Raw genomic sequence first — 13,548 nt, 5'->3', positions numbered from 1 at the left:
TCGTTTTAAATATATCTAAAATAGTGACATGTGATATTTTTTACCAATGATATGGAAAGATGAGAGATAAAGCAATCTAATTATCTAATGGTATTTTTTTTAAAAAAAAAAATATCAAATATAATATTAAGATAATAAGTTTTTTAATTATTTTTTAAAATTGAAAATTCAAATGCATAATAAATATTTTAAATATATAAATGAGTTATTTATAATTTATTTCTTAAATATTATTATTATATATAAATTAAAAAATCAAAATGTTTTGTATTTAGCTTCAAAATTTCCCATTTGATAATTACAGTAAGGCCTTCATATTGCTCGAGTATGGACTTGGTGGTGAGCTCTTCTATTGAGTCCACGTGTAACAGTGGTTGGGCTGGCGTCATTTCTACCCAAAACCATACAAAGAAGGAGTTGGGACTTTGACAGAGAATAGGAAAGAGATTAGCTGGTAGAAGTGAAAGAAGATTTCTTAGTTGAATTAATTAATTAATAAGGGTAGCTTAGTCTTCATGTATAATCGTGAGATTAAATCAATTTTTATATATATCAGCTAAATTCTTAAATAATTTTAAATTAAATTTCATTAAATATAAAAATAAGCATTATATTATATATAACAACAAATACCAAAGAAATGATAAAATTAATTTTCATGTATAGTTTATCAATATGTGTATGCTTATTTATTTTTAAAAACATTTTTATTGTTAAAATTTAAAATTTTCATCAATAATATTTCCAAAAATGTATATATATCAAATAATTTTAAAAATATATATAACATAATCATCAATTTACAAAGATTGATATAGCTCTAAAAAATTATAAAGTTTATTTATTTATTTTTTTTGTGTGATGCAAGAAATGCATTACAAACACCACAAAGCAATAAAAATTACAAAGATTGATATAGCTCTAAAAAATTATAAAGAAACCAGTCAGAATGTAATTTATAAATTACACAACGAAAAGATAATAAACATTAAACCATTAAATTTTATTAAAATAATAAAATCATTGTTAACAACATGCAGTTAAATTAAATATTAAAAAATTATTTGAATTCTCATTTATAAAAATTAAATTATTAATGAAAAATTTATTGAAGATAAAATAAAATTATAATAGTTGATTTAAAAAGTGAAAAAATATTTTAAAATTGATGACCGCTGGATTTCTTCACCCCAGAACAGGGGCTTAACCACAGCCAAGGGCCCATGACACAGATGCCCACGTATTTGATACCCTCAACAAGCCTGGCTCATTCCAGCTTCCGGGCCGGGCTCGACCATGCTTCCTCACTCAGTCCAGCCTGCTCCCTGACCAGCAGACCCCTCTCAGGCCCAGCGTCCAGCCCAACTCTCGGCCCAGCCCGGGGTCCAGAACAGTACTCGCCAGACAGCCTGGCAGATCCGCTCGAACGTACGCGTGAGGAGAATCAGAGGCCGTTACGCATGTAACAGGCAGCTGATACCCTAGTACACCCGAATCTGTATGGCAGAGACGCGTGGCCCAATCCTGGAGAGACCTTTACACGTCACCAGCAAGCAAGACAATGTATAAAAGAGGAGTCCCCTCCTCAGAAAGTTTTAAGCCTTATTCTGTAACACAAAACCCTGAAAAAACCCCATTCCATTGGATCTCAGATCATCAATTGGCGCCGTCTGTGGGAAACGAAGGAGATCTTTTCATCACCGGAGTTTTCACTTTCAAAACCCACTGAGATCCACAATGGCAAACCACCAAGAAAGTAACCTTAATATTCCAAATGACTTAAGCTCCGCCCAAGAGGGGCAGCAGTTCTCTTTTTCTAGTCCTATGACGTTGAATAACCAAACACCCATCTCTCTTAATCCCTCGCCAGGCCTGGCAGGGAATACTCCCACCATGACCCTATCTAACCAAGACATTCAAACCATGGCTCTCCAGCTGCAAACCACTGCTCACTGGTTGGGGCAGATAATGCAACAGAGGGGGCTTAGCACCCCAGTAAACGTACTCCCAGTAGTGGAGGAGCCTAGAACCGATGAACCCCGACCTACCTCTATCCGCCTCCAAACTAACAACCACGATGCCGGAGAAGAGGAAGAACCGGAGGCCCGAATCCATGGGAGAAGGGCAAGAGAGATGATAGAAAATGAAGAGGTGGACGACTATTCTGCTGAAACAACCAGGGAAACGGGAACTGAAACAGAGGAGGAAGAATGTAGTTTGGGCAAAAGATCCAACCCAGAAGACGAGAAAATGAACCAAAAACTGAAAAGGTTGAAGGAGCAGCTCCTAGCCGAGCTAGGTAAGAAAGGTCAGAGTCAAACCTCCTTGCCTACTTCTTCTCCCTTCTCGAAGGTAATGCAGCAGGAGACCGTTCCCAAAAAGTTTATGATGCCACCGATGGCGGCCTATAATGGGGCTGGAAACCCGAGAGAACATGTCATGAACTATAAGACCTTCATGGAGTTGCAAACTCTGTCAGATGCCCTGATGTGCAAGGTGTTCCCAACAACGCTCTCGGGACCAGCGAGGGCATGGTTCAACAGCCTGGAGGCCGGAAGCATTAAAAGTTTTGGAGATCTTGCCCTCCGCTTCATCAGCCGGTTCGTAGCCGGGGTGCCAGCAGATAGGAAGACGAGCTATCTGGAAACAGTTAGGCAAAAAGCTGGTGAATCTCTCAGAGAGTATGTCGCCCGTTTCAATACGGAGGCCCTGCAGATTTCCGAGCTCGACGAAGGAAGGGCGGTAGAGGCCATGCAAAAGGGAACAACCTCTGCCGAGTTCTTTGGTTCTTTGAGCAGGAAACCTCCGACCTCACTGGCCGAGTTGATGAAGAGGGCGGAAAAGTACATAAGGCAGGATGACGCCTTAGTAACGAGTAGATTTGCCAAAGGGGTGGCAGGAAAAGAGAAAGCCCCGGAGGAAGGAAGGCTGGAGAAACACGAGAAGAAGCGTGGGAAGAGGCCTGAGCCATATAAGCAGGCCTGGGAAAGAAGGGATCAAAGGCCCCCCCCTCCTCCCAGGGCTCATGAACCACGAGTGCTCCCCCCTTGGGTTCCTGAGAAGCCTACTCCCCTTAACGCTTCCAGAGCCGAAGTGCTCATGGCAGTCCAGGATAAGGAGTTCCTCCAGTGGCCTACACCCATGAGGACGGAAGCAGATCAGAGGAATCCTGACAAGTATTGTCAGTACCACCGGACACATGGCCACGATACAAATAACTGTTTTCAGTTAATCGCGGAGATTGAAAGATTGATAAAAAGGGGGCATCTCAAAAATTTTGTGAAGAAACCGGAGGGGCAGAGGCCTCCGCCCAGTCCGGCAGCCCAGATGCCCAGGAGAACCGGAGCTGGACCAGTGAATGATGGGTCTAGTGGGACTATTAATATGATTGTTGGAGGAACTGGAGGACGGATGAGCCGTCGAGGAATGAAGAGAAACCGGGAAGGAGAGATCAGCAATGGCGAGGTCATGCAGATCGTTGAACACTCACCCATGGCCATCGTTTTCTCTTCAGAAGATGCACAGGGCATTCAGATGCCCCATGATGACGCGCTTGTTATTGAAGCAGTCATTCATAATTTTCGGGTGAAGAAGGTTCTGGTGGATGATGGGAGCAAGGTCAATTTATTGCCATATCGGGTTTTCCAACAGATGGGAATCCCGGAGGAACAGCTGGTTCGGGACCAGTCACCCATCAAAGGGATCGGAGGAGCACCGGTATTTGTAGAAGGGAAGGTGAAGCTGGCCCTTACCTTGGGAGAAGCACCCAGAGCTCGCACCCATCATGAGGTGTTTTTGGTGGTTAAACTCCCACTGAGTTACAATGCGATTTTAGGGAGGCCGGCGTTGTTTAGCTTTGAAGCTGTCACCAGCATCAGGTATTTGGCACTCAAGTTTCCAACGGAAGAAGGAGTGGGAATGGTTCGGGGCAGCCAGGAAGAAGCAAGGACGGTATACTTGGCCACAGTAACAGAACCGAGCTCAACTGGAGAAGCACTCGACTCGGAAGTTCTGGAGGTCAGAGATGAAACAAAAGAAGCCCGGACAGAGCCAGTCGGAGAATTGGAGACCTTCCCCTTATCAGAAGCAGATGCAAGCAAGGTTTTCAGTCTTAACGCCAACCTCACCAAAGAACAAAAAGGTGAAGTCATGACTCTGATCCGAGGTCACGCGTCGACCTTCGCATGGAAGCCCTCAGACATGCCAGGAATTGACCCCAAAGTGATGACACACCGATTGAATGTCCTCCCCGAGGCCAGACCAGTGAAGCAAAAGAAGAGAGTAGTAGGAAGAGAAAAACAGCAAGCCACCCGGGAGGAAGTGCAGAAGTTAGAAGAAGCAGGCTTTATTAGGGAAGTAATGTACCCACAATGGTTGGCAAATCCTGTGTTAGTCAAAAAAGCCAATGGCAAATACAGGATGTGCATAGACTTTACCGACCTAAATAAAGCCTGCCCCAAAGATTGTTACCCCCTCCCTGATATTAATAAAATGGTCGATTCAACGGCCGGATTTGATTATATGTCTTCTTTGGATGCTATGTCTGGTTATCACCAAATCCCAATGGCGAAGTCGGATGAGGAGAAAACCTCATTTATAACTGAAGACGGGACTTACTGCTACAAAGCTATGCCTTTCGGATTAAGAAACGCCGGGGCAACTTACCAACGATTAATGAATAAAATCTTTAAGAACCAGATTGGCAGGAATGTAGAAGTGTATGTGGATGACATGGTGGTTAAAAGTTCAACTTTTCAACAACACATAGCAGATCTAAGGGAGATATTTGGGGTGTTAGATCAATACAGAATGAAGCTAAACCCAGCAAAATGTGCTTTTTTCATCAGGGGAGGAAAGTTCTTGGGATACATGGTGAGTGGAAGAGGTATTGAGCCTAATCCGGAGAAAGTAGAAGCCATATTGAATATGCCAGAGCCGACCTGCGTAAGGGACGTCCAGAGATTAACCGGGAGAGTGGTGGCGCTTAACCGATTTATGTCAAAGTCAGCAGAAAAGTGTTTACCATTCTTCAAAAAGTTGAGAAAGGTACCAAACTTCGAATGGACGGGAGACTGCCAAAAAGCTTTCGCGGAACTTAAGAAATATCTTAGCTCGCCTCACGTGCTCAGCAGTCCCATAAAAGGGGAAGAGCTTCTGATATATTTGGCAGCCTCAGAACAGGCAATCAGCGCGGTACTAGTAAGGGTAGAAGGAGGAGAGCAGAAACCTGTTTTCTACGTCAGCAAGGTACTTAGAGACACTGAGGTCAGGTACTCGAACATTGAAAAATTGGCTTATGCCTTGTTGTTAGCAGTCCGGAAATTCAAAGTTTATCTGGAAGGCCACCAAGGAGTTGTGATGACGAACCAACCCTTAAAGAAGATCCTACGTAGGCCGGAAACTTCAGGACGGATGTTAGCATGGTCCGTGGAAATCAGCCCCTACTGTCTAGAATACCGACCTCGGACAGCAATAAAATCTCAAGCGCTGGCTGACTTCATAGCAGAATGCTCATTCAACGAGGAGAAGGAAGAATCATCCTCGGAGATGCCTAGAAAGGAAGGAGAGCGAGAGCTTTCCCAAGAATTTAGCTGGCAGCTATATGTAGACGGAGCATCAGGATCTGAGGGCAGTGGCGCAGGGATAATGCTTAAGGGGCCGGAGGGTTTCAAAGTGTGTTATGCTTTACGGTTAGAATTCAAGGCTTCTAACAATATGGCCGAGTACGAGGCCTTGGTAAATGGGATGTTGGTAGCCTCGGAAGTAGGGGTAACCGACCTCGAAGTAAATAGTGACTCTCAACTGGTGATCAACCAGGTAACGGGGGTATATCAAGCCAGAGACCCCATCATGCAAAATTATCTTGATAAAGTAAAAGCCATAGAAGCCGAGCTCGCAGAACGGGGAGTTATTGTCAGATTTCAAAGAATACCTCGGGATGAAAATGAGGAGGCAGACCTGCTTAGTCGATTGACCAAAGAAGAATTAGAGCAGCTCCCTGACGAAGTATACATACAGCATATCCGCACACCTGCTTTCAAGAAGACAAACACGGTACTGCAGGTGGACCAGAGCCCAACTTGGATGAGCCCCTATCTGAAATATTTGGAGAAGGGCGAACTCCCTGAAGATAGAGATGAAGCCAGAAAGATAGCAGCTCGAGCTGCCAATTACCAAGTAATAAGGGGAACTTTGTACAGAAAGGGGAAGTCCAGCCCATGGCTCCGGTGTGTAAGTCCGGAAGAAGCTGCAAGGGTAATGGAGGAAATACATAGAGGCCTATGTGGGGCTCACGAGGGAGCAGGGACATTAGCTAACAAAATATTCAGGCAAGGATACTACTGGCCTACTGTTAAGAAAGAAGCAGAAGAGTTTGTCCGAAGGTGCGACGTATGTCAGAGATTTGCTAATGCCATCAGGACCCCTGCCACTCCTCAAGCAAGCATATCCAGTCCATGGCCTTTCTCACAATGGGGAATTGACATCCTGGGACCTTTCCCCAAGACTACGGGGCAAAGGAAATTTGTAGTAGTGGCTGTGGAATACTTCTCGAAATGGCCAGAGGCAGAAGCAATAGCAACAATCACAGCCAGAAAAATGATAGATTTTGTATGGGGGCATGTCATCTGCAGATTTGGCATACCTAGAGTGCTTATCTCAGACAACGGCAGACAATTTGACTGTAGCACCTTCAAAACCTTCACGGCGAACATGGGCATATGGCATAAGTTCTCCTCCGTGGCCCATCCTCAGACCAATGGTCAAACGGAAGTCACTAACAGAGCAATCCTCCAAGGATTAAAAAAGCGGCTGGACGGTGCAAAGGAAAACTGGGCAGAAGAACTCAATAGTATCCTATGGGCACTCCGAACTACTCCCAGAGCACCCACTAAGGAAATACCGTTCGCACTCGCTTACGGTACAGAGGCCGTAGTTCCAGTTGAATTACAGATCCCCACTCATCGAGTTCAATTTCTCAGTGAGGACACCAATGGGGACAAGTTAAGAAGCAACCTGGATGCTCTTGAAGAAGTTAGGGAAGAAGCACAAGTCCGAACTGCTGCTTATCAACAACGAGCGGCAAGATATTATAATCAAAAGGTCAGAGAAAGAAGCTTCAAAGTGGGAGATCTGACTTTAAGAAACTTGGAAGCTACAGGAAAAAGAGCAGCCGCAGGCAAGCTAGCACCGACCTGGGAAGGTCCATTCAAGGTGACAAAAGTGGTTAAGCCCGGGGTATACCGAATTGAAGATATGCAAGGAAACCCCGAGCCCCACGCCTGGAACATCCAGCACTTAAAAAGGTACTTCCCTTGAAATATATGTAAAGAAAAATATTGTACTCTGAAAGGCACAAATAAATAAAACAACGCCATTCTTTACGTAATGATGTTATCTCCATTAAGAGTGTTACTTCTCTCTAAAAAAAAAAAAAAAAAAAAAAAAAAAAAAAAAAAAAACTAGAAGACCTCCTTGAGACATAGAGACCTCCTGGAGGTAGAAGACCAGGATCCCCAAGATCTCCTGGCAAAAGAAGACCTCCTTGAGACATAGAGACCTCCTGGAGGTAGAAGACCGGGATCCCCAAGATCTCCCGGACACAAGACCAGGATCCCCAAGATCTCCTGGCAAAAGAAGACCTCCTTGAGACATAGAGACCTCCTGGAGGTAGAAGACCAGGATCCCCAAGATCTCCTGGCAAAAGAAGACCTCCTTGAGACATAGAGACCTCCTGGAGGTAGAAGACCAGGATCCCCAAGATCTCCTGGCAAAAGAAGACCTCCTTGAGACATAGAGACCTTCTGGAGGTAGAAGACCAGGATCCCCAAGATCTCCTGGCAAAAGAAGACCTCCTTGAGACATAGAGACCTCCTGGAGGTAGAAGACCGGGATCCCCAAGATCTCCCGGACACAAGACCAGGATCCCCAAGATCTCCTGGCAAAAGAAGACCTCCTTGAGACATAGAGACCTCCTGGAGGTAGAAGACCAGGATCCCCAAGATCTCCTGGCAAAAGAAGACCTCCTTGAGACATAGAGACCTCCTGGAGGTAGAAGACCAGGATCCCCAAGATCTCCTGGCAAAAGAAGACCTCCTTGAGACATAGAGACCTCCTGGAGGTAGAAGACCAGGATCCCCAAGATCTCCTGGCAAAAGAAGACCTCCTTGAGACATAGAGACCTCCTGGAGGTAGAAGACCAGGATCCCCAAGATCTCCTGGCAAAAGAAGACCTCCTTGAGACATAGAGACCTCCTGGAGGTAGAAGACCGGGATCCCCAAGATCTCCCGGACACAAGACCAGGATCCCCAAGATCTCCTGGCAAAAGAAGACCTCCTTGAGACATAGAGACCTCCTGGAGGTAGAAGACCAGGATCCCCAAGATCTCCTGGCAAAAGAAGACCTCCTTGAGACATAGAGACCTCCTGGAGGTAGAAGACCAGGATCCCCAAGATCTCCTGGCAAAAGAAGACCTCCTTGAGGCATAGAGACCTCCTGGAGGTAGAAGACCGGGATCCCGTAGAACTCCCAGAAAAACAAAATAAAGGATAGCCGGTGAGGCCCCAAGGTCACCCCGGCACAGCCAGGATCTCGTAAGACCTCCTGACGGTAAGAATAGTTGGTGAAGGACTTAAGGGCCTCCCAAAAATGAAAATTTCCCACAACTTTATGAAGGGACAACTTACAAAACTATATTTCCGACCTCACAAACACAGAGAGGTCCGGAGCTCCCAAGAAAAATTAAGGCTCCGACTTACTAAAGAGACGTAAAAGCTAAAGAAGTGCCAAAGACGAGCCCCCAGCTCGGAAAAACTTATATCAAAAACTCAAGGTACAGAAGAAAAGGTCGAGCTCCCAGCTCGGACCAATATCCTTGAAAGCCCAAGACCGAGCTCCCAGCTCGGATAAATTCATATCCTCAAAAGATCAAGATACAAAGGCCAAAGAGAAAGGCCGAGCTTCCCTCCACAGAGGGACTCATAAATCCTTAGAAAGGATACTAAGGCTACAATCAAAGCCTAAATCAGTTTATCTGGAACAAACATACAAAGTCACAGCCAAGAAGGCAGAGCTAAAAGCAAACATACAAGTCGCCAATAAAAGGGTATGAGATTTAATCTCTCAAATTATTAGATAAGAGCCAAGCTCGCATCTCAAGATCAATTCAGAGTTTATGAATAGGGCACATAGTGTGTATGAAAAGTACGGATTCAAAGATACATGAAGAACAAGAATAGTAGGGGAAAAGAGGAAACTGATATTTCATTAAGATGACTATTACAATTTATCTCTCCGGCGAGGTGGGAGGATAAATAGTCCTTAAAGGACTTACATCAGTAAAGACACACTCGCCGGCATTACCCCTATTTACAGCCCTCTCCGAAGGAAGCTCGGTGTCCTTTGGGCCAGAGCTATCAACATTAATGGTAGGGCCAACATCTGACCCAGGGTGGAGGCTTTCTTTCTCAGAATCAGGGTCATCTTCCCCCGACCCTAGCTCGGACCCCTCTGAACAAGACTCAGCTGGCCGATCTCGGTTCCTCCGGGAATCTCCTCGAGGCATAGGGAAATCATCCTCCCCATACAGCACTGACTCACCATCTGAGTCCACTTCACGCTTGCGAAGCTTGGCCAAAGGGATATCAGGAGCCTGTCTAGCTTCTCTTAAACCGCGATTGTAGCCAGTCGCATACATACGGAAGGCCTTATCAAGGATAGCCTTTTTCATCTCACCAGAAGCTCTAAACTCATCGAGATGTTCTTCACAGGCCTCAGCTACAAATTCCTCAAACTCAGAAGAGTCTTTGTAGTCCTGAAGATGAGCTTCACAGGCCTGTTCAATTTTAACCTTCAGCTCATCAGACTCCTGATACTCCGCTATATACTGTTCACGATTTAGCTGAGCTTTCCCCTCGGCATACTTTACCACCTCGAGCAGGGCTAAACATTTACGCTCCACAGCCCTGACTTCATTTTTAAGCTGTTGTTGGCGAAGGTTGAACTCCACAGAACTTGCACCCAATTCCTGCTCAAGGACCTCCACCCGGGCTAGGGCACCTCCCTTCTGAGCTTTCACCTCATCCAGGTAAGCTTGAAGTCTTTCGAAATCAGCCTTTAAGGCCTCATGTTGGCGCTGGACTTCAGCTTTCTGGCCAACAGCATCATCCCTTTCCTGAAGGGCCGCTGTCATAGAGGACAGCTGTTTCACAACCTCTACACAACGAGCTTCCACTTCAGCTGCCCTCTTGTCAGTCTCCTGGAGAATCCCGCAAGTACGGGACAGCTCTGATTCCAGGGATTTGCTGTGCTCTGCTGCCTCAGCCGCTTTGTCTTCAGCCTTTTTAGTGGCTTCCCGCGCAGAATGTAACTCCACCTGGAGAGTCTGGATCTGCTCCCGGGCAGCTACCAGGTGACCTCTTGCGTCGCTGGTGGCAGTCAGGTTCTCATCGCGTCGCGCCTCTTCGATCTGGCGGTCCACGGACTCCCGGAGAGAGTGGTCGCGAGCATCAACTTCCATAAAAAGACCTGTCACCTGGTAAGAGAAGGCAACATTTAGGAAAAAGAGATAAACCAAACACAGAGAGAAATGAAAAAATAACTTACCATCAGGAGCATTTCTCTAATTGTGGATCCGAGCTCCTCACGAGAGCGAGACCGGAAGGACACTTGCTCTTTAGTCGAACTGGCCAGATGGCCAGTCAGAGCCAGAAGGCGAGGATCCGAAGCCTCTGTTGTTCCGCTGAACATTTGCTTCCTGAGAAGTGCGGCAACGGCACTGGCCGGAGATTCAGAGGTAATAGCTGACGGATCTAGAATGTCGACAGTAGGGGTTGACGAAGGGACAGCAGAAACGCCCTTCCCTTTCCCAATAGGAGGAAGAGGTGGAGAAGGCCTGGCAGCAGTTCTGGGTTTCTTCCGGGCAGGAGAAGGGGCAGACGCTCCAGAAGGGGTTGAACGTTTCTCCCCAGTTTTTGGAGTGCCCTCAGGCTCAGTTCTCACAGGGGCAGGGGCACCTTCAACAGAAACCTCTGGGCTTTGATCCTCTAGGAGGATGATCTCCATCCCAGTCCCAGAGGTCCCTTTGTCTTCAACAGGGGACTGAGACTTTCCCCCTAACACCTCCTCAGCAGAATGGGCAACATCTTGCCCCACCTGTCCAGTAGCTTGGGCCTGCTCCACAATAGCTAAGGAAGTCTCCCTGGATCCTTCCGCAGGCGTCGAAGTTGAGCTCGACCCATCACGATTAGATGGCCGAGCTGACTTGGAGCTGCGGGAGCCCGGCTTGGAAGATCGAGAAGCAGCCTTGACAGGAGGATGGCTGACCTTCTTGGAGGAAGTGGCCTGAGCCAGCTCTGCAGCAATCTCAACTACTGAACGCCCGTCCCCAAAGGCGTCAAAAATTGCATGCATATTTTCCCGAGACAGGGCAAAGTTCTTGGGGAATTTGATGCCATCCATTTTTACCTCAGAAGCTGCAAAAAATAAGAAGTTATAAAGAGTCAGCATATCTTCTGATATTATAAGAAAAGAAGAAACAGAATAACTGGACAAAACACTATACCCATATCACGGATATCCCTAAGATTGGCAGCGAACATACACTTTTCGACGTCATACTTCCTCTCAAGGGAAGTCAGTCGAAACAACCCGACCTGCTCAATAAGACTCAATTCGGGCAGATCGTTACAGCCCGGAAAGATCTCCCCCCAACTTAGGTCCACATCCCATGATCGGCAGGACCCCAGTTTCAGCTCCGCCACAAGGAAATTCTCTACCCATCCCTTTATTGAATCCTTGTAGCCCGTAAGAAGAGATAGCCCATTACGGGGGGAAAAGTAATAGAAGTTTTGCTTCGCCCTAACCAGGCGGAAAAAAGTGGCAAACAAACAGGCCGTAGGTGCGAAACCCCAACCCAGACAGATAGACTCGAAACAGGACATGAATAAAATAGAGTTTGGGGATAACATCCGAGGAGTTACCCCGAAGTATTCGAAGACCTCAATAAAGAAAGGGGAAAAAGGAAACGGTAGACCAAATTCTCTCTGCTTTAGGAAAAACACTATGCTACGACCCTCTTGGGGATCCACTAAACCAGGAGGGGGAGGGTAGGGAAGAACTATCCTCTCATTTGGACGAGGTGCTCGAATAAAATACAACGGAGTATCTAAAAGCCTCCGGGAGATGTGATCAGTTATATTGGAAGACAAAATACGTGACTCAAGGTTAACAACATCAGGAAGCTTTGAACTTGCCATTGAAGAACAAGGGAGCGTACCTGAGAACACAATAAGGTGAAATACGCAAAAGGAGTCGCAGGAAGACAGAGAGCAGAAGAGAGCTAATTTCTTTGGAAGACAGAAGGATTTCGAAATGAAAGGCAATGATGAGACGGAACGTTGATCTGAACAGTTTTGTCTTGGAGCGGCGCGATCATTAATTGCTCTCGAAGTTTACCCTCTCAACGGTTAAGTAATAACCGGAGAGAAGATAAAGGGGCAAAAGGATGATCGCTGGGCTTGTCTACATCTATCAAGGGCCAGGTCCACAATGATAGCCCATCACTTAAAGGCCCAGGCAAGCCCAACTTGTTCAGACCTGATCTCCAGCCAAGACAACTTAACCCACAAGATTCATCACTTCACCACATCCATGGCAAGTATCAAGGAAATGGAAAGAAAAACTCAAAGATGCAAGCAGATGAAAGCATGATAAAGGTTAGACCTACTCATCACATAGAATATATAAGATTTGACTCGTTAAAACAAGGGTACCTCGGATCTATACTGAGCTGAGAGCTTAGAGTTCAACTCATCAGAAGCCGAGCTCATAGGTCGGAATAGTCCAGCTCGGACAACATGACCTGAGAGCCCGGCCAGCTAAAGGAAACCCAGAGCTCATTTCACTAAGCGAAAGACAGAGCCCTCAGGTCGGCTAGTCTAGCTCGGACAATGCACCTGAGAGCCCGGATGAAGGAGACTCAAAGCTCAATTCATCTAAGTAGAGACCGAGCTCATAGATCGGTCAGACAACCCAGTTTGGAAATATGAAAGCCCAGTTGGCTAAATGGATCCGAAGTCCGGCTCACGAGTACAGTTAGTTTAGCTCGGAAAAAACAAATTTCAGTTAAAGCTACGAAGAAAAGCAGTTTCAGTACTCCATCCATGGTAGAGAAAGAACAACTCAAGTATGAACGAAAACGAGAACTTCATTAAAAGAAGAAGAGCACATTACAGCACGTTACAAAGGCCTACACTACGGGACGAAAGACTATCCTTAAAGGATTTACATAACCACATACATCATCATCAACAATTACATCGTTATCACCTATCCTACTACTTCGGTCTTCGGTTCGGAGAAACTCTCGCAGCTCGATATGAGAGTTTGGCAGAAAGAGCTGCAGAAAGCCAAGAAGTTAATCCTCATAAGCGTTTCCCATGGATCCTCTGTAGGTCGGCATTCGGTTGCCCAAGTGTGATACGCGTGACAAACTCACGTGGCATATGTTGTGTGTATATCACGCATAAAAAAACACGGGCTTCAGATTA

This window comes from Manihot esculenta, chromosome 15 (assembly GCF_001659605.2).
Source record: "Manihot esculenta cultivar AM560-2 chromosome 15, M.esculenta_v8, whole genome shotgun sequence".
Lineage (NCBI taxonomy): Eukaryota > Viridiplantae > Streptophyta > Magnoliopsida > Malpighiales > Euphorbiaceae > Manihot > Manihot esculenta.
Note: the sequence above shows the minus strand (reverse complement) of the source record.